This window comes from Cucumis melo, chromosome 11 (assembly GCF_025177605.1).
Source record: "Cucumis melo cultivar AY chromosome 11, USDA_Cmelo_AY_1.0, whole genome shotgun sequence".
Taxonomy (NCBI): Eukaryota; Viridiplantae; Streptophyta; class Magnoliopsida; order Cucurbitales; family Cucurbitaceae; genus Cucumis; species Cucumis melo.
This window is the reverse complement of record NC_066867.1, coordinates 26,186,431-26,206,671: the sequence shown is the minus strand read 5'-3', so window position 1 is coordinate 26,206,671 and position 20,241 is coordinate 26,186,431. Positions and strand designations below refer to the sequence as shown.

The 20,241-nt window shown below is 38.4% G+C and overlaps 2 long non-coding RNA genes and 1 pseudogene across 2 annotated transcripts; 1 reads left to right on the top strand and 2 right to left on the bottom strand.

The window, feature by feature from the left end:
- Positions 1 to 354: 354 nt before the first annotated feature.
- Positions 355 to 893, bottom strand: LOC127151690 (uncharacterized). Its single transcript, XR_007824795.1, has 3 exons — positions 862 to 893; positions 684 to 756; positions 355 to 601 (listed from the first exon to the last, which is right to left on the bottom strand). It is a non-coding gene; the product is annotated as an uncharacterized LOC127151690 (long non-coding RNA).
- A 6,063-nt stretch (positions 894 to 6,956) lies between these two features.
- Positions 6,957 to 8,244, bottom strand: LOC127151689 (uncharacterized). Its single transcript, XR_007824793.1, has 4 exons — positions 8,213 to 8,244; positions 8,035 to 8,107; positions 7,904 to 7,952; positions 6,957 to 7,019 (listed from the first exon to the last, which is right to left on the bottom strand). It is a non-coding gene; the product is annotated as an uncharacterized LOC127151689 (long non-coding RNA).
- Positions 8,245 to 12,745: 4,501 nt separating this feature from the next.
- LOC103502963 (peroxidase 4-like) lies at positions 12,746 to 18,973 on the top strand (annotated as a pseudogene).
- The last annotated feature ends 1,268 nt before the right edge of the window (positions 18,974 to 20,241 follow it).

The window sequence follows — 20,241 nt, the reverse complement described above, 5'->3', positions numbered from 1 at the left end:
CCCCTCAGTCCATACTAAACCGTCTACAACAGTCATACCCCAACGACATTCATATTACAGTTCCGCCATAGGCTTTGTCAGTCAGATAGTATAGGTTTAAACAACTACACCCTCAGTTGCTATACGCATTTCCAATTCGCACACCATTATGGTAACCCCTAGACCCAATCAACTAATCAATCAAAATCGGACTCACCGTCCTTCCCCGACCAACTCCATGATCAATGCCCAGACCAATGACTACCACGTACCTAACCGTAAACTTCAGGGTCCATCGACATAAAATCCCAATCTACAACGTAGCTTATTAACATAACCACCCTATACCGAACATCCAGCATCGGGGTCTATCCGCAAGCAACTCCTTACACCCGATAGCACACAAGCTACAACTAGCGGTCGCGTTACCTTTACATCAGACAAGAGTATAGCAACAATACTTAAAAGTCAATCACACATACATTTATTCGGTACAGTTACTAACGTGTAATCCCCTGTGGATTATTACGTTTCCAGCCTCGATTCGAGGTCCAGTAGTAGGAAAACCCTTACCTGATACTCGGTTATGCCCCTCGATCGAGTCCACGCTCAACGGATCCACCTAAACGAAAACACGAAGGTTTTAATCGATGACACTAGTAGAAGTCATTTTAAATGGTCCTAAGCGACATCCGTTGACTTACCCAAGGAAAGGAAAGCTATCTCCAAACAAGCCTGCCGCGGAACCCGAGAACTTATACGTCAACTCCTTAATACCTTCAAGGAATGAAAGGTAGGACCAAATCTTATTCCAATATTCAACTCGAATCGGATATAGCAACATTAGGGAAATCATCAAAACAATCCTTACCGAGAACTCACCGTGACCCGGAGTGGAGGAAGGAAGGCTTAGGTGGCTCGATAAACAGGGAGCTCGACTTGGCTTGGCTCGGAGCTTGGGTTGGCCAGCTCGCGGCTCGGCTCGGCTTGGATCAGTTTACGGCTCGGCTCGGCTCGGCTCGGTCCTCGGCTCGGCTCGGCTCGACTTGTGGCTCGCGGCTCAGCTGGATTTGCTTGTGGCTCGCAACTCGGCTGGATCTGCTTTTGGCTCGCGGCTCGGCTGGAAATGGGTCTCGGGTCGGGTCAGCTTGGAACTGGGGCGACAACGAACATCGGTCTTCGGCGTTCGACGACGGAATGCTTCGCGGCTTAGAGGAGTCCGACGACCGGTTCCGTTTCAACGCGGCGGAGAGTGGCAGGGCGTCGGCGGACGCGGTGGAGTGAAAGATGCACGGCGGCATCCGGGTGCGTGAGATCGAGAGGGCGTTCAGAAATGGATGGTCGCGGCAGACGAAGGCTGGAGCGGGGAGATTCCGACGACGGCGACGAAGGAGGCGAAGCTGGCGCTGTCGGAAACGAAGAAGAAAAGTGACGAGAAGGGTGGCGTCGCTGTCGGATGGAGAAGAGAGTGAAGAAGAAGGAGAAGGCCGTCGGGGAAAGGAAGAAGAAAAACTGGGGGGGGGCGGCGCGCGCGTCTAAGGTTTTTTTAAAAAAAAGAATTATTTTATATATATATATATATATATATATATATATTAAATTAAATAATAATTATAATAATAATATTTAATAATAATAATAATAATAATAATAATAATAATAATATAATTAATAATAATATTAATTAATAATAATGTAATAATAATATTAAATAATAATAATAATAATATTAAATAATAGTAATAATAACAATAATAATTTATAATAATAAAAAAAATAATATTAATAATATAATTAATATCATATTATTATTATAGCAATTTACAAAACATTAAATTCAAAAAATTTCGTATCCCTGCAAAAAGATAAAATTTACCTCGAAAATTCGGGACGTTACATTCTTCCCTCCTTAGGGAACTTTCGTCCTCGAAAGTTTTATTCCTCGAACAGTTCGGGGTAACTGGACCTCATGTCATCTTCTCGCTCCCATGTAGCCTCTTCTACTCGGTGATTCCGCCATAAGACTTTAACCAAAGGGATTTCTTTATTCCTCAACGTTTTCACCTCTCTAGCCAGCACCTCAACGGGTTGTTCAGTATAGCTCAAGTTTTCATCAATCTCTAGTGGCTCGTAATCCACTACATGGGATGGATCTGGCACGTACTTCCTCAACATAGAAACATGAAACACATCATGAACTGTCGAGAGTGATGGTGGCAACGCCAAGCGGTAAGCTACAGGGCCAATTCGTTCCAGAATCTCAAATGGCCCAACAAAACGGGGACTCAGCTTTCCCCTCCTTTCAAATCGTAAGACACCTCTCATAGGTGCTACCTTTAAGAACACCTTGTCCCCTACCTCAAATTCGAGATCCTTCCGCCTCACATCTGCATAACTCTTCTGGCTACTCTGAGCGGTATGCATGCGTGATCTAATCTTCTGTATCGCTTCGTTAGTAGACTGAACTAACTCAGGGCCCATCAATCTCTGCTCACCCACCTCACCCCAGCAAACCGGGGATCTACAACATTTGCCGTACAAGGCCTCAAATGGTGCCATGCCAATAGTAGCCTGATAACTGTTATTATAAGCAAATTCCATCAAATGCAAGTGGGAGTCCCAGCTACCTGGAAATTCCAATGCACACGCCCACAACATATCCTCTAAAACTTGGTTCAGACGCTCAGTCTGACCGTCAGTCTGTGGATGGAAAGCTGTACTAAAGTCTAACCTCGTTCCCATAGCCGTCTGCAAACCCTTCCAGAATTTGGAAGTGAAACGGGCATCTCTATCAGAAACAATCGACACTGGCACTCCGTGTAATCTCACTATCTCAGACATGTACAGCTGTGCCCACTTACTAGCAGTATAGGTGGATTTACCCGGAACGAAGTGCGCTGATTTGGTAAGTCTGTCCACCACAACCCAAATCACCATAAAACCCCTCAGAGTTCTCGGCAGTCCTGTAATGAAATCCATGGACACGTTTTCCCACTTCCATTCCGGTATGCTCAAGGGTTGTAATAAACCCGCTGGTTTCTGCCTTGGTGCCTTAACCTGCTGACACACCAAGCATCTATTAACAAATTCTGCTACCTCCCTCTTCATGTTACGCCACCAATAAACCCGCTTCAGGTCCTGATACATCTTCGTACTACCAGGGTGCATGGAGAATGGGGAACTGTGAGCCTCAGATAATAATTCTGTCTTAACCGCACTATCTGACGGCACACAGAGGCGTCTCTCAAACAAAAGTCCACCATCAGAGGATATGGAGAACTCAATTGCTTGCCCTACCTCTGCTAGGCCACGTTTCTCGACCAAATAAGGATCGTTACTCTGAGCATCAATGATCCTTTGCCTCAAGGTCGGCTGTACCGTCAACTGGGCTAACTGCATAGTGACTGCCCCCACCGACACTGCAATCTCAGCCCGCTCGAGATCCCGATGCAATGGGGCCTGTCGGGTAATAAGTGCTGCTGAATGTGATACCTTTCTACTAAGAGCATCAGCTACCACATTTGCCTTGCCTGGATGATACAGTATCTCACAATCGTAATCCTTCACTAACTCAAGCCACCTTCGCTGTCTCATATTCAATTCTTTCTGAGTAAAGAAGTATTTCAAGCTCTTATGATCCGTGAATATCTGTATCTTTTCACCATATAAGTAATGCCTCCATATTTTCAAAGCAAAAACCACCGCTGCCAACTCTAAATCATGTGTAAGGTAGTTCTGCTCATGACTCTTCAACTGACGAGAAGCATAAGCGACCACCTTACCCTGTTGCATCAAAACACAACCCAAACCCTTCTTGGAAGCATCACTATAAATCACAAAACTGCCAGAACCATCAGGTACAGTAAGAACCGGTGCGGTAACTAGCTTCTGTTTAAGGTTTTGGAAACTATTCTCACATGCCTTGCTCCAAACAAAAGGAGCTCCCTTCCTGGTCAACTGAGTGAGAGGAGTAGCTATACGAGAAAAGTTCTCCACAAACCGTCAATAATAACCTGCTAAACCCATAAAGCTACGAACCTCACTGACTGTGGAAGGTCGGGTCCAACCGGTGACTGCCTCTATCTTAGCTGGATCCACAGAGACTCCAGCCTTAGAAACCACGTGGCCCAGAAAGGACATCTGCTTCAGACAAAACTCGCATTTCGAGAACTTTGCATACAACTTATTATCCCGAAGTATTTGCAGAACTATACGTAAATGCTCCTCATGTTCGGCCTCCGTCTTGGAGTATATCAAGATATCGTCGATAAACACGATCACAAAAGTATCTAGGAACTCCCTAAACACTCTGTTCATCAAGTCCATAAACACGGCCGGAGCATTCGTCAAACCAAAAGACATCACAATAAACTCGTAGTGTCTATACCTGGAACGAAATGCTGTCTTTGGTACATCACCATCCTTAATCCTCAGCTGATGGTATCCCGACCGAAGATCAATCTTAGAGAACACTGTGGCTCCCTGCAACTGGTCAAATAGATCGTCGATCCTGGGCAAGGGATATCTGTTCTTAACGGTTACCTTATTCAACTCCCTATAGTCAATGCATAGACGCATCGATCCATCCTTCTTCTTAACAAATAAAACTGGCGCACCCCAAGGGGACACGCTCGGTCGAATGAATCCCTTATCAAGCAATTCTTGTAACTGCACCTTTAATTCTTTCAGCTCTGCGGGGGCCATCCTGTAAGGGGCTCTGGATATCGGAATCGTGCCCGGCTCCAACTCTATGGCAAACTCAACCTCTCTGTGCGGAGGTAACCCTGGAAGTTCTTCAGGAAAGACATCCGGATAGTCCCTCACCACCGGTTCTGATGACAGGGATACATCGACCTCTCTAGTATCCACCACGCTCGCTAAGATACCCCAAGTACCCTGACTGAGCAGTTTACTGGCCCTGATGGCTGAGATTACCTGAGGCAACGACCTTGACCCTCCTCCCTTAAATTTAAAACTGGCGATCGAGGGAGGGTTAAACGTTACCTCCTTACGGGAACAATCTATACTGGCGTGGTTAGCGGCCAACCAATCCATACCCAGGATTACATCGAAGTCGAGCATATCCAGGACTAACAGCGTTACTTCAATCACATGGCCTGCTATCTCAATCTGGCATGCTTTCACCTTTTCCTTCGACAACATACACTCCCCGGAAGGAGTAGATACTGATAGAACATGGTGTAAGGGCTCTACCTCTAAGCGGGCATGCAACACAAATGCGGAAGAGATAAAAGAATATGACGATCCCGAATCAAACAAAACTAAGGCGTAATGCCCCAATACTGGAAGCGTACCTGTCACCACCGTGCCTGCCCTCTCAGCCTCAGTCTTGTCGGTAGCAAAGACCCTACCCTGATGTGGAGCACCTGCTCCCTGATTCTGCGTGTTCCCCGTAAGTCTCAACGGGCATCTATCAGCTGTATGACCCTCTTGCCTACACTTAAAGCAAGTCTTGGTCCCGAATAAGCAACGGCCCAGATGGTGCTTTCCACAAGTGGTACACAACGACTTCCCTCTGGCAGCTTCCCCTGCCTCAAAAGGTTTCTGCTGGAAGCGGCGAAACTCGCCACCTGATCTGAAGTTCCGCTGTGGCACTGGAAAAGGCTGCTGCTCAGCCTTCCTCTTCTGTCCCGATGTTGAACCTCTACCAGCGGTCTTAGACGAGTTAGCCCTCTCCTGTAAACTGAGATCCACTGCCATTCGCAGTGCATCGGCATGAGTAGCGGGTCGGAAAGCTCGGACCAAACCCTGAATGTTCAGTCGGAGGCCTCTAACAAACTTATCAGCTCTGGCCACCTCGGTCGCTATCATCTCGGGGGCGAAGCGGGATAACATGTCGAACTCCACATCATACTGCTCCACTGTCATGTCACCCTGCTCTAAGTTCAGGAACTCCTGCCGCTTAGCATCTCTCAAACTAGCAGAGAAGAATTTCGCATAGAAACTATCCTTAAACTGTTGCCACGTGATCTGACTCACATCACCACCTAGCATTCTCTCTGTAGTCTCCCACCATGCAGTACCTCTGTCAGTCAACATAAAAATAGCACACTGAACTTTCTGATCCTCAGGGCATTTCATGTATCGGAATATGGTCTCCAAAGACGATAACCACAGCTGAGCCCTGGTGGGGTCCTCCAAAGACCCATCGAATGTCGTGGGATTATACTTCCTGAAATCCCTCAGGTGCTTAGCCTCTGCTGACAACTGATCCGGCACAACCTGGGGCGCAACTGGTACTGGAGCTGGAGCTGGAGCAGGAGCTGGTGCTGGAGCTGGCGCTGGAGCTGGCGGGGCAGGCTGCTGGTGCTCCCGCATCTGCATAATCAAATCTCTAAACCTCTTCTCCATGGCAGCTAGATCCGCAGGAGTAACTGGCACAGCCGGGTCAGTGGCTTTGGCTACAGGCTGCACCTCAGGCTGAACGTGTCCTGCTCCTCTTCCTCGGCCTCCTCGGCCACCCCTACGTGCACCTCTCCTTGGCGGCATTTCCCTAACAACCACCAATGATCCCTTTAGTCATAAATGGTAATTAACTTTGCAGTTTAACTTAGGTAAGGTAATGCATATAGAGTTATACATATACTTTCATGAGAGCGTACCTGACGAGTGGCAAGGATCGTTTTAGCCATAAGGACACAAAACACAGACTCACATTATAAGTCAGTCTACAGAACCTTAAACTTAGGCTCTGATACCAACTGTAACGACCCAACTTTCCGGACTAAGCTGAGGTCACTACTCAATACCAAAACTCGACCACACAACATAAAATTCATAACGGACCGGTTACGATTTCTTAAAACGTTAGAAATATTACAAAAAAAAAGTATCGGGCCCTATTTTAAATCACAGTCACAAAAGTTTCAAATAAAAACTCAGGTCATCAACTCAAAATCACAAAACCACATATTCTAACAAAAAACATCAGCGGAAGCAATAAGAAAACCAGACGCGTCCATATGGCCTTCACGCATCCTTCCTGCCTCTCGTCGGTCTGCCCCTCGCTGTGCCCTTACCTGAAAAGTTAAAGAAGAGAAAATGGTGAGTATAAACATACCCAGTAAGGGACCCACTATTGGGCCCGTTAGGGAACAACAGTTAACTTCCTATTCGGGGGTACCCTACATAACAGTCTAGTGGTTCCGTAGAACGCACATATCAGTCTAGTGCTCCCGAAGGATGCACATATCAGTCTAGTGCTCCCGAGGGATGCACACATCAGTCTAGTGCTCCCAAAGGATGCACATATCAGTCTAGTGCTCCCGAAGGATGCACATATCAGTCTAGTGCTCCCGAAGGATGCACATATCCGTAAGGCACACTACCCCATAGATGAAGCTAACCGTTACCCCTCAGTCCATACTAAACCGTCTACAACAGTCATACCCCAACGACATTCATATTACAGTTCCGCCATAGGCTTTGTCAGTCAGATAGTATAGGTTTAAACAACTACACCCTCAGTTGCTATACGCGTTTCCAATTCGCACACCATTATGGTAACCCCTAGACCCAATCAACTAATCAATCAAAATCGGACTCACCGTCCTTCCCCGACCAACTCCATGATCAATGCCCAGACCAATGACTACCACGTACCTAACCGTAAACTTCAGGGTCCATCGACATAAAATCCCAATCTACAACGTAGCTTATTAACATAACCACCCTATACCGAACATCCAGCATCGGGGTCTATCCGCAAGCAACTCCTTACACCCGATAGCACACAAGCTACAACTAGCGGTCGCGTTACCTTTACATCAGACAAGAGTATAGCAACAATACTTAAAAGTCAATCACACATATATTTATTCGGTACAGTTACTAACGTGTAATCCCCTGTGGATTATTACGTTTCCAGCCTCGATTCGAGGTCCAGTAGTAGGAAAACCCTTACCTGATACTCGGTTATGCCCCTCGATCGAGTCCACGCTCAACGGATCCACCTAAACGAAAACACGAAGGTTTTAATCGATGACACTAGTAGAAGTCATTTTAAATGGTCCTAAGCGACATCCGTTGACTTACCCAAGGAAAGGAAAGCTATCTCCAAACAAGCCTGCCGCGGAACCCGAGAACTTATACGTCAACTCCTTAATACCTTCAAGGAATGAAAGGTAGGACCAAATCTTATTCCAATATTCAACTCGAATCGGATATAGCAACATTAGGGAAATCATCAAAACAATCCTTACCGAGAACTCACCGTGACCCGGAGTGGAGGAAGGAAGGCTTAGGTGGCTCGATAAACAGGGAGCTCGGCTTGGCTTGGCTCGGGGCTTGGGTTGGCCAGCTCGCGGCTCGGCTCGGCTTGGATCAGTTTACGGCTCGGCTCGGCTCGGCTCGGTCCTCGGCTCGTCTTGGCTCGGCTCGGTCCTCGGCTCGGCTCTCGGCTCGGCTCGACTTGTGGCTCGCGGCTCAGCTGGATCTGCTTGTGGCTCGCAACTCGGCTGGATCTGCTTGTGGCTCGCGGCTCGGCTGGAAATGGGTCTCGGGTCGGGTCAGCTTGGAACAGGGGCGACCACGAACATCGGTCTTCGGCGTTCGACGACGGAATGCTTCGCGGCTTGGAGGAGTCCGACGACCGGTTCCGTTTCAACGCGGCGGAGAGTGGCAGGGCGTCGGCGGACGCGGTGGAGTGAAAGATGCACGGCGGCGTCCGGGTGCGTGAGATCGAAAGGGCGTTCGGAAATGGATGGTCGCGGCAGATGAAGGCTGGAGCGGGGAGATTCCGACGACGGCGACGAAGGAGGCGAAGCTGGCACTGTCGGAAACGAAGAAGAAGATTGACGAGAAGGGTGGCGTCGCTGTCGGATGGAGAAGAGAGTGAAGAAGAAGGAGAAGGCCGTCGGGGAAAGGAAGAAGAAAAACTGGGGGGGGCGGCGCGCGCGTCTAGGGTTTTTTTTAAAAAAAAGAATTATTTTATATATATATATATATATATATATTAAATTAAATAATAATTATAATAATAATATTTAATAATAATAATAATAATAATAATATAATTAGTAATAATATTAATTAATAATAATGTAATAATAATATTAAATAATAATAATATTAAATAATAGTAATAATAACAATAATAATTTATAATAATAATAAAAAAATAATATTAATAATATAATTAATATCATATTATTATTATAGCAATTTACAAAACATTAAATTCAAAAAATTTCGTATCCCCGCAAAAAGATAAAATTTACCTCGAAAATTCGGGACGTTACATGGAGGTTTGAGATATTGAGATGGAGGTTTGAGATGGATTTGGAAGAGAAAGGGAGAAAATGAAAATTAGGGCTACGAGGGAAATTTTATAAATTAATTTATTTTAATAAATTGTTTTATTAAAATAATTTTTAACAAATTAATTTTGATAACCTTATTTTATTAAGTTTATTTTAATAAATTTATTTAATGAAAGGATGGAATAAATGATATGTTTATACTTTTTATTTTTTTATTTTTTATTTTTTATATTAAACATTTCCAAAATATTTTTAAATAAAAATGTAAATTATACTTGACGTTTTTTTTCACGTCAAGTAAATATTACCTATACTTCACGCGACCACAATGTCAAGAAAACTCTGAACTATACTTGACGTAAAATAATTCGAAATCATATATATTTTTATTTTAATTGATTGAATAACTAATAGATATAACAATAAATTAAATAATTTTAAATTTAATTAATAACTACACCATTTGTTCTTTTGTATTTAATGGGTTTTCTTAAAAAAATTTAAATGTAAATGGATTTATTAATTTAATATTAGAAAAAAATTGTTGAAGTTATGTACCTAACCATTTGACTTTACTTTTTTTAAAAAAATTAGAAATTAATAAGAAAAATGATAAAATTAGAGTAGTGTTAATTTAATTTGGGAATAGAGTGAATGAGATAAAAATGATGAATATCGTGTTTTAGTCCGTTAATGAGGGTCCGGAAGTGGGAAATATTTTTTCTTGATGGGCATTGTCAATTAAGCTATCGTTTTCTTGATGGGCCTTACCCATGATCTTATCACAAACTCAAAATTATAATTCTTTTTCTTGATGGATCTTGCCCATCGTTTTCTTTTATGTCCATCAAGAAACCCGACCCATCAAGAAATCCAAAACAAATATATTAATTTTTTTTCGATGATGGTCATTGCAAATCAAGAAAATTCATCCCTTGATGGATCTTGTCCATCAAGAAAACCTAGCTATCTGGATGGGCATTGCCCGTCAACTAATATATTATCCATGATGTTTATTGTCCATCGAGAAATAGTTTTCTTGACGTTTACGGACCATCAACGAAACTAAGGGAACTTTACCCATCAAGGAAATTAGTAATCCACATTTTTTACGAATTTTCGTATTTCTTTAACAAAATATGGGAACTTTTCTTAACGTACATGACCGTCAAGATAAACATTGTATCAAGAAAAATATTTTTCTTGATGGTCCTTTGCCATGACCATCAAGAAATCAAATTTTGCGTGCATCAAGAAAGATCAAATTTGTAGTAGTGTGAATCCATATGAGCTAGTACGGGAACCTAATGGACCTATAGATCATGGGCTCCAACGATTCGAGATTAACTGGCTAAACTCTTTTAGACCAAAGTTAATCAACATTCGTTAACTAAAGAGTCATTCCACTAAAGACTCTTAGTTGCACTTCCCTCACTATAGATATATTTCTGTCCACCTGATATAACCATGATGGGTAAGTCGATCATTCACAGGTTGTTCGTAATCTTGGCTAGGTTAAAATACCGTTTTACCCCCGAGATTACATCTTGCTCCTTAAGACCCACTATTGAACAATTGGTTTAAGGTCCAACCTTTAAACCAGAATCCTTCTCGGGCCAATGAGAAGGTGGGGCCCCTTGTTCAAGATTTGTATTTAGTCCTTAAGGGAACAACCTATCTACTATCTCAGAAGTGGGTAGGAGTGAATTTCATCTTGCACCCTATGTCCCTAGCTATTCACTCGGTCTTACCCCTAAAATGGGAGACTTATTGAGCCAGCGATGTTGAGCTGTCCTCACCTATACAGATCTAAGGATACTACTGAATGAACAGAAGTTCATAGTTAGCTCAGGATTAAGATCAAGTTACCTAGGTCATCATAATTGAAATAGCCAGTTTATAGTTTACGGTGTTATAACTAAAAATGACTATTTCGTGGTTCCAGTCTTATGCAAACTATTTACATAGGACGCCCCCACTCCCATGTCTCTACATGAACGATTCAGGATTACATCGTTTGTACTAACTACAGAGCAGGCAGCATCCATAGTGTTTATCCAGAATAAGGCATCCAACCTTATTCATACACTATAGACCATTTGGGCTATTAACTTGAACTTAATCCATGTTTATGTCTCTACATAAAGTTCAAGTATATATGACAAACTAGTAAATAGTCTTGGGACCTTAAAATTATTGGTTTTAAGATTATAACATTCAATAATAAATTTTATTGAATTAAATAACAAAGTATGAGTTTTAGGACACAAATTCCAGCAATATCATTGTATGTTTCATAAAATTTTACTTTTTGTAACTCAAAATATTATCATTCAGACAACTTTAAAACTCACTTAACGTCGACTATTAATACTTTTGCAAAAGTGTGAAATTCTTATGATTGGATGATAAAACAATATATATATATATATATATATATATATATATATATATATATATATATATACCTTATTAATTAGTTTATAAACTAATGCCACCTATTTAGTACTATTGATTTTTATTAATTATTAAATATAAATATGAAACTTTTCTAAATATAGTGAAATAAATTAAAATAATTACAAAATATAATAAATTTTTTGATTTTATCAATAAAAGACACGGATAGACTTCTATTACTATTTATCAATATAAGTGGTAGAAGCATATCACTGTCTATCGAGAATAGAATTTAAAATTTTGTAAATATCTCGTAAAATTTTGTAAAATTTTCTATTTTCGAAAATTCTTCTGTAAATTGCGATTGATGCATAATTAATTTCAACTAATTTTTTTTATCAATAATATTTTGTATTAAATGAACTACTTAATATAAATTATAAATGTTAATTATCAATATTAATTATTTCAAAACATATAAAACTCATGCATTCAAAATTTGAATATTTAATATAGAAACAAAAAGTGGGATTCAAATACGGCTCCTAAATGATAATTAAAACTTGAATAGTGTTTTAGTTTATATGTTTAATATTGATAAAAGTATCGTAAATTTAAAAATGAAAAATAATGGACTACTGCATGAATTTTAAAAATGTGTCGGCTAAATACATAATAATCCTAAAAGTTGGATTTGGGTTAATAATGTTAAATTACCCAAAGTCCACTTAGGGACACTAAGACGGCGTCTTCAGCACACCAATCAAATAAAAAACCAAACTGTTCAATAATACTGATCTCCTTCTCACCATCGAGTTTATTTTATGGCCATTTTTGGACGTTGGAACTTTCCAAGACTCCTTATACTATACAACAAATCCATTGTCCTATTACAAAGCCAATTCCAAATTTCTTCTAAACATTAATTTCCACATTAATATATCCCTCCACTTTATGTATAAATACCTCTCTCATCTTCAACCTTCAACCTTCAGCCTTCAATCATCTCTTCTCTCTTAGCTTATTCAATTATTCTCTTCTAATTACTAATCACTCCCTTTTACTTAAAATCAATGGCCATTACAATGTTCTCTTCTCGTAACAAAATGGTTTTGGCTTTAACATTAGATTTATTCGCAGTACTCATGCAGAGCTCCTTGGCTCATCTTTCTCCCAACTTCTACTATAAGACTTGCCCTAAGCTCCTCAGTGTCGTTCGAGCTGGTGTTTGGTCTGCCGTTGCGAAGGAAGCTCGCATGGGTGCTTCCCTTCTCCGCCTCCATTTTCACGATTGCTTTGTCAATGTATGGAAACCTCTTCTTATTTTGTCCTATCATTTTTTTTTTATATGCATATGCATGAGACACTATATTTTCCAAAACTTTATTGAGAAAATTCAAATTGTGTGATGATATGTGCTTTTCATGCTTTCTTTTTTTCTAAATCTTGTATTGCAAATCATTCATTTATCAGGGTTGTGATGGATCAATCCTTCTAGATGATACTCCAACGTTTCTTGGAGAGCAAACAGCAGCTCCTAACAATAGATCTGTTAGAGGGTTCAACGTGATTGCAAGTATAAAGGAAAAATTAGAAAAAATTTGTCCCGGCATTGTCTCTTGAGCTGATATTTTGACTCTTACTGCTCGTGACTCCACTGTAGCAGTGAGTTTATTTTGTTTAATTTATTAAACTCATTCGAAACAACACTCATTTTGGTTTGATATGATGATGTTGAATTTCTTCCCCTTGTTTTCTGGATATATTAATTCTTATAGTTAGGAGGGCCAAGTTGGAAAGTGAAATTGGGAAGAAGAGATTCCAAAACAGCCAGCTTCTCTGATGTCACTGGTGCCATTCCTCCGCCAACCGCCACCCTCATCAATCGATTCAATACCAAAGTGTTGGAAACGTAATAGACAAATCAAGAAACAAGAGAAGAAGATTGTTCTCTTATTCACACAATTGAGAAGAAAGAACTTGAATAATATTTCTTAAACTTGAATTTCTTACTTTCTTTCTTATTTACAAATGAGAAACCTTACACATATTTATACTAGTAGAAAAGTATATTAAAAGTCATTAACAATAAATATCAATACATGTGACTATTCATATATCAATGTATTTAGTGATTATTAACTATTCCATGTATCTCACCTATTCATGCATATTTAATAATGCAAATTCATGTATTAAGTTTAGATTAATTTAACTTCAACATCCTCCCTTAATCTAAACTTGAGCAACTCCAAGTTTTCCTCTGAATTTAACAAATAAGTCAAACTTGAGCGCCTTTGTAAAAATATCAGCCACTTGATCTTGAGTCTTGCAATATTTTACTATCACTTCTCCATCTTTAACCAAGTCTCTGATAAAATGATATTTGATTCTAATATGCTTGCTTCTTCCATGGAAAACTGGATTCTTTGATAATGCTATGGCAGATCCATTATCACAAAATAAAACGGTTTCACATTTTTTAGTACACTTCAATTCTTTTAACATCCACCGAAGCCATAAAGCTTGACATCCAGCTGCAGCTAACGAGATATATTCTGCTTCGGTTGTAGAAAGGGCAACAACAGATTGTTTCTTTGAAGTCCATGAAAAAACACCTGAACCCATACTAAAAACATAACCAGATGTACTTTTATGATCATCCACATTACCACCCCAGTCACTATCACAAAAACCAAACAACACTGATTCTGAAACTTTCTTGTAATAAATTCCAAAATTAATGGTGCCAAGAATATAACGAAGAACTCTTTTTCCTGCTTCCCAATGACTTCTTTTCGGGTTTGTCATAAATCTGCTTAACATACTTACAGCAAATAAAATATCAGGTCTTGTTGCTGTCAAATACATTAAGCTTCCAACTAAGCTTCGATATAAACTTGGATCGACTGCTTCTCCAATATCATCCTTGCACAATTTCAAATTTGCATCCATGGGAGTGTTGCAAGGTGAAGTATTTTCCATCCGAAATTTTTTTAGTAAATCATGAGCATACTTTTGCTGTGAAATGACAATTTCTCCTTCATTTTGATTAACTTCAATTCCAAGAAAGTAATGGATGAGACCCATATCACTCATCTCGAATTCCTTTTTCATGGAATTCTTAAAATCATCACACAAAAATTTATCATTTCCAGTAAAAAGTAAATCATCAACGTAAAGAGAAACGATGAGAAATTTGCCATACTTGTCTTCTTTGACATAGAGTGCATGCTCATATGGACACCTTCGAAATCCTGTCTTTAGAAAAAAACTGTCGATACGACTGTACCAAGCTCGCGGAGCTTGCTTCAATCCATACAAAGCTTTTTTCAACTTGTACACTTTTTCTTCTTCTCCCCTTTGCACATAGCCCAAAGGTTGTGCAACAAATATCTCTTCCTTCAAGTGTCCATTCAAAAAAGCGGATTTTACATCCATTTGATAAACTTTCCATCCATTTTGAGCAGCTAATGACAAAATCAATCGAATGGTCTCAATTCTTGTCACAGGGGCAAATATTTCTTCATAATCCACACCATATTCCTGCTTGTAGCCTTTTACAACAAGTCTTGCCTTGTATTTTTCAACATTACCATCTGACTTCAACTTTGTTCTATACACCCATTTTACTCCAAGAGCTTGTTTGTTTGTCGGAAGCTCCATCAACTCCCATGTTTCATTTCTTCTTATCGCATCAATCTCTTGATCCATTGCAATCTTCCATTTCTCATCTTGGATGGCTTCATCAAAAGTTACAGGATCAACACCAGCAAATAATGCAAAATTAGCAAAATGATCATCATTAATCCTGTTAGTATTATTATAAATTTCTTGAATACTCCTCATTCTCCTTGGTGAGATTTCATCATCACTTGTGGAAGATGACGTTGAGGACGAAGATGACTCCACCGCTTGAATTTCCGCTTGCTCTAATTCTTGAGCAACTTCATTTTCATCTATATTAACATGAAATGGACTTTTAGCTTCATCAACGTCGTCATTCCAGTTCCATGATTCATCTTCACTGAAAATCACATCTCTGCTGATAATAATTTTTCTTGACATAGGATTATACAATCGATAAGCTTTAGAATTTTCACTATAACCTACCATAATGCATTTTTCAGATTTATCATCAAGCTTGCCTCTTAGCTGAATTGGAATATAAGAATAAGCTATACTCCCAAACACTCTCAAATGACTAACAGATGGTTTCTCACCATACCATGCTTCATAAGGAGTCATACCTGGAACACTCTTTGTTGGAGCTCGATTTAGAATGTAAACAGTACATGCAACAGTATCTCCCCAAAATTCGTTTGGCATATTTTTTGCTTTTAGCATACTTCTCGCCATTTCCATGATTGTTCTATTTTTTCTCTCTGCAACTCCATTTTGCTGTGGAGTCATTCGAGCTGTCATTTGATGATGAATTCCTTGCTCCTTGAAAAAATTACCAAAAGCTATATATTCTCTACCACGGTCAGATCTCAAAGTTTTTATCTTGTAACCACTTTGATTTTCAGTAAAAGTTTTGAAGGATTTAAAACATACAAGTGCTTCACTCTTTTCTTTCAAAAAATAAATCCACAACTTTCTACTGAAATCATCGATGAAGGTTATGAAATATCGATTACCTCCATTTGTTGTTGTTCGCATAGGACCACACAAATCTGTATGAATCAACTCGAGAGGTTTAGAGGCTCTCCAAGCTTTCCCAGTTGGAAATGAATCTCGATGATGTTTTGCAAGAATACACACTTCACAAATATTTGTCTCATGGTTGATATTTTGTATACCTCTCACGATATGATTTTTGCACAAATAAGATAGTGATTTGAAGTTTAAGTGACCATATCTAAAATGTCAAAGCTAGGATGGATCCTTCAATATGCTGTTGAAGCAAGATATTTGCCATATGTAAAGTTAAGAGGAAACATCTTATTAGCAGTCATTTTTACCTTGGCAATAAGAACACCGGCCTGATCTTTAATTGCACATATGTCACCTTCAAATGAAACTTTTAAACCTCGTTGAAGCAGTTGGCCAATACTCAAAAGATTATGCTTTAGACCTGGAACATAGAACACATTTGTAACTCGTTTTGTCCCTTTCTTTGTCTTCACAAGAATATCACCTTGGCCTTTGACTTGTAGTCTGGTATTATCACCAGTCTTTACTTCACTTTGGAAAGATTCATCCAAAGTAACAAATATACTTCTATTTCCTGTCATGTGGTTACTACAACCACTATCAAGATACCATGTAGGCTCTACAACATTGTCTTGAACACTACATGCGAGGAATAGAATTCCTTCATCAATTTTCTTTTGTTCTTTATGCATATTCATGGTGGTATTTCCAACTCCATTTTTTAGTGCCCAACAATCTGCTTGAAAATGACCATACTTTCAGCAATTAAAGCATTGAATTTGAGAGAAATTACCACGACACCTCCTTGGTTTCTGCCAAAGCCTCTTCCTCTTCTGCTTCCTCTTCCTCGAGATAAAGAAGAGCTTTCTTGTGAATTTTCAGAATTTGCACCGCTTCTATTATCATAGTTTCTTCCACCTCCTCGTCTTCCATGACCACCACGTCTTCCACGTGAACCGCCTCTAAATGAAGTTTGCATTTGAAAAGCTTCCTCGGGGTTAACGTCAAATTGTTTTAATCTTAGCTCATGGGATTGAAGAGAACCCATCAAGCTATTTATAGACAACGTAGATAAGTCTTTCGATTCTTCAATTGCAACGACGATATGCTCAAATTTTCTTGGCATACTTCTAAGAATCTTTTCAACAACTCTTTGATCGCCTACTTCTTCACCATTTGATCTTAAACTATTGACAATTACAAGAATACGATTGAAAAATTCTTCAATAGTTTCAGTTTCTTTCATTTTAATGAAATCAAATTCGGATCTGAGAGCTTGTAACCTTATCATCTTTACCTTATCTTCTCCTTGATAGGTAGATCTTAGAATATCCCAAGCCGCCTTTGCAGAAGTAGCTGTTGAAATTCTCTCGAAAATAAATTCATCAACAGCTTGATAAATGAAGAATAAAGCCTTTTTGTCTTTCTTACGATTTTCTCTTAACTCAACAAGCTGTTGATTTGTGAGCTCACTCTGATTCTCAACTTCAGTGTATCCTCTTTCAACAATATCCCACAATTCTTGAGAGCCGTATAACACTTTCATTTGAATACTCCATTGATTAAAATTCTTCCCGCTGAACCTTGGAAGTTGGGGTTGCAACATACCATTTGAAGTCATATCTAACTGGAGCTCTGATACCACTTGTTGGAAACGTAATAGACCCTTACAATACAAATCAAGAAACAAGAGAAGAAGATTGTTCTCTTATTCACACAATTGAGAAGAAAGAACTTGAATAATATTTCTTAAACTTGAATTTCTTACTTTCTTTCTTATTTACAAATGAGAAACCTTACACATATTTATACTAGTAGAAAAGTATATTAAAAGTCATTAACAATAAATATCAATACATGTGACTATTCATATATCAATGTATTTAGTGATTATTAACTATTCCATGTATCTCACCTATTCATGCATATTTAATAATGCAAATTCATGTATTAAGTTTAGATTAATTTAACTTCAACACAAAGGCCTTTCACCAAAGGATTTGGTTGCTTTAACTGGTATCACCATTAGTTTTCGTTGTTTATATATTTTCTTTTGCTCTAAAAGTAATAGGATGAGCAAAGAAAATCACTCAATGTAGTTGCTTCATAATAACTGTTATTGGATAAATATGCATACCCTGAATAATTACTATGTTTTTCTTATAATTCTACCATGCAAAATTGTCAGTCACACACATATTGCAGTAATATCTCCTCGAATGATTTCAAATTTTTACGAGTTAACTGTTGGTGCATGTAGGGGCACACACAATTGGAAAAGCAAGATGCATGTTTTTCAAGAACCGTATTTACAACGAGACCAACATCGACAAGTCATTCGCCAAGGAAAAACAAAGGAATTGCCCAAGAAATGGAGGAGACGACAACCGTACGCCATTTGACTTCAGAACCTTTTGGAGAAAAAGGGTTTGCTTCGTTCTGATCAGGTACTACACGATGGTGGATCCACGGATTCCTTGGTTGAACTCTACAGTCACGACAGCGCAGCCTTTGAATCTGACTTCGTGGCAGCTATGATCAAAATGAGTGACATTGAACCACTCACTGGATTGGAAGGCGAGATTCGGAAAGTCTGTAGTCGACCCAACAAATTGACATATCAGAATTCACAATCCATCCCTTCAAATTTCCATTAAAATTCGTTTGGGCATGCCAAATAATAAAGCCTTTCCTAGCTATATGTAATTGTGAATTGATATTGTTGCTTTGGTCGTTTGAAAATTGTATTTTTATCGTCAATGATTTTACTTTACCAAACGTTTCTTGTTGTTAATTTTGTGTTTAATAGTTTTTTTATGTGTTAATTTGTCTAATACTATCTTGGTATTAATCTTTTTTTAATAAATGTAATAACTTTTAATTATTTGAGATTTTGGGTAGAGTATACTGGCAAAATATTCGATTTATAATAAATTCAAAATTGAAAGTTTAAATATATTTTTTTTAGATACATTGAAACTTCCTAATTTATCATACATTTTTAATACTTCAAAACTCGAAAAATACAATTTTTTAGGATTACACTATCCTAATTTAATCTTCAAAATATAGTAAGGGTACAGTTTATTATGTGATTAAATCCAAACTTCATTAATCAATAATATATTAAAACCACTATTAAAATTTATTATAAACTCACGTTCAAATGAAAAAACTTTTTTAATATATATATAAACACACAAACATTTCAATCCTTTAAAGCAAACACCTATTTGCACAAATGAAGCTTAGTCTTTTATATATTAGTTCCATTCTTATAATTAATGTGTAACTAAGGTATTTTCTTCCGTTTAATTTTGATATTAATATTTTTCTATTTCTTTATTTAGTTATTTTCATTTATCTTTTTCATTAACGATCTTTTCAAAAATATTAAAAAATGATAAAATATTTTCATTCTATAAAACAATTCTAAAATGGAAAAAGTCTAAAGACCTACCGTGTAAAATACCAAAAATGTTGTGTCAATCTCACCATGAATAACATGTGCATAATATATGTACGATCGTTTTAGATTTGGCTATTGTTTGATACACGATCGTTTATATATGATTACAATTTATACACGATTGTTTAGATATGCCTACAATTTATACGCGATCGTTTAGATATGATTACAATTTATACGTGATCGTTTAGATACGATTTTTTTTTCAAAATTTGGTACACGATTTTTTTAATTCTTTTGAGACACAATCGTTTACATTTTTTTTATACGATCGTTTATTTTTTTTTTTTTACATGATCGTTTACATTGGTTCCTCCAATCCAAATGTTTTTTTTTTTTACAAACAATATCTTTTAATTTTTTTCATGATCATTTACTTTTTTTTAAAGGATCGTTTATATTGCCTACTTCAATCTAAATGATTTTTTTTCAAGATTGTTTACTCTTTTTTTATAC